Below are 4,662 nucleotides of genomic sequence, written 5' to 3'. Positions count from 1 at the left end.
TTAAAATATACAACACGACACCCCGTACTTTAAACTAAATTATAAAGGTAACGAAATCCATTAAACTTAACGAAAATAGATGAAATGACCAGAATGCCCTGATATAATTAAGCAAAAGACAGTTCAAAAAAATCATTTGTTTAATTCTCTAGATAGAGAGAATTGAGGGTTAAGGGGTAGAATAGGTATATTTGTTTTAAATTAGGTATAAAAAAATTTTTTTAGGTTTCAATAAGTCATTTCGATTAAGTTTAACGGATTCCGTCACCTTTACAATTTAGTTCAAAGTACAGAATGTCATGTTGTATATTTTGAAACTATGGGGGGCTTTTCTGTATATTAGGTTTACCACAGGGGTTTTTTTTATAGTTTACCCATTTTCTTATAAAAGGGTTAATGGGATATTAAATCACCCATTTTTCATATTCAAAATGTGACCCTCTAATGTAAACAAACAGATGAACTAGCTTATTTCTTCTAATTTTCTAAATAAAATGTGAATCTAAATGATATGGTTCACACATATAGAGGGTAAGGGAATAATATAAGAAAAAATATCATGCAAATTTGAAAAATGGCCTAAAATAAGAAATATGCATGAAAATGCAATGAATGACACACAAGGGATGAATCTAACGTGTAGACAATTTAGGGCCTAACGTTGGACTAACTCCATTTTAGAAATTCTCATTAGCATTGGATTAGCAGGAAAGTCCAGGGAGAAGCCACAACTCGCGTTAGGACTAGTATGGTGACATCATGCATTCATAATACATAATAAAACAAATAAAACATGAATTAAAACAAATAAACATGTAAAAGCACATAGCACAAAATACATAAGTATAATATCTAGATGCAAAAATTCTAAAAAAAAAAGTGAATAAAGCATATAAACACATAAGTCACATAAACACACAAAACCTATCTATTACAGCTGAGACCAAACTACAATGTAAAATGGGAGAAAATATAATAAAATAAATCAATCTATCCTATCTATTACATTTGTCTATCTAATTATAATTTTTGTAAAAATAAATAAAATTATTACCTATCTATTACATCTTGAGGTATTTAAGCACCTCCCAAATAATTACAAAATTAACTAAACAAACATTAAAAAAATTGAATAAGCATTTGAATTAAATAAATAACAAAAATCATGTAAAAACATATCAACATATAGGAGTATGTAGGAGCAGATAAGAACATATAATCAAAATTAAGGGCAATAAGGGTACCTCCCTTTTGAAATGGTGACTAAATGAGGTAAAGTCACCCTATCTATACTCAAAATTAACAAAAGGATTATGGTACCAATTCACTTAAAATTAAAGATAATAAGTACTAGATTCACATTATTATATTAAAAAATGTAAACAAACTCAAAACACTCAAAATTTACAATTTAAATGCATGCAAGAGAAGCACAATTAACAACTAAAGGAAGGAAATAATTATAATTGAAAAATCAAAAACTATTAGGGACTAAATTGTAAAAATTAGAAAGTTTTTAGGGTCAAATAATAATTTTTTAAAACATTATGGGTCAAAATTAAATGAAGATAAAGTTTGTGGACCAAAATGTAATTAAATTATAGGCCTAAATGAAAGCAATTAAAATTCTTTAGGCCATAGTAAAATTACTCAAAAGATTGGGAGACTAATTGCAAAATCTAGTTTCCATTTTAGACTGAATATAAACAGTATAATTTTGGGCCAGAATCTAGAAACAAAATTGGGCCATCATCTTAGGACTTGGGGCGGACTATTCAAGACCAAAACAAAAATGCAGGCAAATTCATGAAAAAAACCAAGCAAGCCCAAAGAATAATGAAAACTTAAATAGAATGGAAATTTTTGGTTCCAAAAGGCGAACCACAAGCCCAAAGAGAAAAAAAATGCAATCCCACCAAAAATTTAATAAAAAAAAATCCAGCCCAATGTTTTTTTTCTTTTTTTTTCCTTTTTCTTTCTCTCTCTCTCTCTCTTTTCCTTCTTCCCTCTTCTTCTTCTTCTTCTTCTTCTTCTCAGGTGGACTGAAGTTCAGGTTGCCGACGTCCATGGCAAACACCGTTGCCGCCGTCACCGATCGCCGGCGATCTCTTCGGTCATAAAAACTCATCAAAATACACTTCCCCACTCGATTTTTTGCATAGAGTCCTTTTTCGGGCTTGGTTTTTCACAAAAATGCACGAAAAGGGGTCAAAATGGTAAAATGTAGCCACGGTTTTATTTTTAAACATCACTAAAATCTTCACCAAAATTCATAAAATTTATACCAAAACATTCCTTGTGATTTCTACAATATAACTATGACCTTAAATAGACAAAAAAAAACCCAATTTAATTTGGTTCATGCATATACCACCTATTCACATAAGTATATTGATATTTTATATCTTAAATCTTTGGCATGCTAATAGATCCAATGAATTTTTTGACATGCTCATACTTTTCTATACAATAGTATACAAATTTAGGATTATAGGGTTTATAATGGTTCTAGACGTGTTCAAACTCATCTCTTTGGAGGACTCAAAAGGTAAGACAGTATTTCACATGGGCAAATACCTGTATGTGCGCGTCAGAGAGAGCGAGACAGAAAGATAAACCTGAATGCCTGATACCTTGTTTGAGTTCAGACGAGTGATGAATTTTAGAGAGCAATTGGAAAGTGGAGGAATGGCAGCAATTGCTGGTTGAAATGAGAAAGTAGATAGATAGATTGGCATTACGAGCTTAAAATGAATAAAAGGGTTTTCTCATTTCAGGGATAAGGATCTACCATAGACGAAATCCAATAGTTGTAACCATAAGCCATGATTAAAAAAAAAAAACACTAAGATCCATATCCAAACTTGGACCCCGTACATTTGCATTTTTAAGACTACTTTGGGCCTTGGATGGTGACAAAACACCGGACACCTTTGAAACATGATATTTACCCCTTCTACTTTCTTAGCCCAAAAGTCCAACAAAATTTGTCAATAAGAAATGATAAAAAAAAATACGTATAATCTACTCTTATGGTATGTTACTAACAATAGGCACATAAACATAGGTCAAAGAATGCTTAATTAATATCAAATCATTAAAACTAGATCAAACAGAAGATCTATCCTCATTTAAACAAGCACCAGAGCAGCAAATGGTCAAAACAGATTCAATGCACCCCTTACTATCACTTAGTCTGCGGATACACAATTGTTGGTTTAATCACCTCTTCTATTCCTGATTCAATTTGCAATCAGATTTTTAATGCACCCTTATTTCTACAGATGTCAAGTGCAATTTCATTTTTCTTGAAAGTCACGCTGTTAGTTCTTCTTGTTTTGTTTGTTGGCATCTTAGTCATATTAAAGAAGCACAGAATATGATGTTTATTGTGCATAAGAACAGCTTAATGGAATATAAATTTGAAACTTTCGAATAAGACAATTTGAATACTTATTTGCTAATAGTACTAGGGTTAACATGTCAGTTTCAAACTAGAAGTGATGACATGAGGAAAAAGCCTGCTGATTGGTTCTTTTAAAACCTTACACATCAAAATGTAGGGCAGCTCCATATAGTATCATGTTATGAGCGAATTTTCATGTTGAAGCTGATGCACTTGCCAGCATGCTTTATAAAGAACAACTACGACATCTATGCATTACAATTCTTGGTGAACTCTCCGCAAACAAAATGTAACCAGATCAAATCGAAGCAGGCAAGAAAAGCATCTACTGTTCAGCATTATACGATGAAAAAAGGACATAGGCAAGCCCAAAATGTATCCTTGCTCTTGGAACTCTCTTTTTGGCAATTTAATTGAGATCATGAATGGCAAATATCTACCTGTTCAGCAACACAACATGTATTTCCAAGAAATGTTTTGGAACAGAACACAGAAAATAATTAAATTCTCTTTCAATAATTTCCAACAAAAAGGGAAAAGAATGGAAAGACAAATAAATGCTTCAGATTCATTCCTCATTCACATTCATCTTTACATGTCGGCGACCATATCTATCATTACAATGACAACCACTAGTAGAATTTTGGACCCTTTTAAAGTTAGTCTAGCAAAATACTCTGTGTAAAGGCAAACCAAACTCAAAAGAAGAAACAAAGAAAAGAATGTATCTTTTGGTACACGATCCTCTCACTAGTAGAGGCTTTTCTCTCTCTCTCTCTCTTGGGATAAGAGCTTTCCCCCCTTTGTGGAAGCCACAAACTTTTGAACCTATCCCAACCCAAAACTCAACAAAAAATTCAACAAAAGTGAAGAAACAATCTACATTGTTGTCCTCCTTAATGGAATCAGCATAAATGCAATGCTTTAGTTACCGTAGTAAACTTCCTTAGGTAAAAGAAATAGCAGCAAAAGTGATAGCGAGCCACTGACAACAAAGGATAAACAAACAGGAAAAGGAGTAGATGAGGTAAACCTGAATAACCACAGAGGAAGACCCAAATGCTCTGATCGACTAAAGACAGGTAGTTTACTGCTATAAAGCTTTTATTTTAACTTGCTTTTCTCTACCTTCCTTCTTTAACATTCATTAGGTTGTCGTTTTATGCTCTGGTTCTACTTAGACTTTCTTGACTTGTGTTGCTTTAGAAAACTCTTAGGAGTTAAGACTGCTTCTTAGTCGAACTTACTCTTGGGAG

General features: G+C 32.4%; 1 long non-coding RNA gene across 1 annotated transcript; it reads right to left on the bottom strand.

Moving 5' to 3' along the window:
- Positions 1-905: 905 nt before the first annotated feature.
- On the bottom strand, positions 906-2,833 carry LOC140009671 (uncharacterized). The gene is made up of 2 exons (XR_011817174.1): positions 2,578-2,833; positions 906-2,176 (listed from the first exon to the last, which is right to left on the bottom strand). It is a non-coding gene; the product is annotated as an uncharacterized lncRNA (long non-coding RNA).
- Positions 2,834-4,662: the final 1,829 nt, after the last annotated feature.

This window comes from Coffea arabica, chromosome 1e (assembly GCF_036785885.1).
Source record: "Coffea arabica cultivar ET-39 chromosome 1e, Coffea Arabica ET-39 HiFi, whole genome shotgun sequence".
NCBI lineage: Eukaryota > Viridiplantae > Streptophyta > Magnoliopsida > Gentianales > Rubiaceae > Coffea > Coffea arabica.
This window is presented reverse-complemented; position numbering and strand designations above follow the sequence as displayed.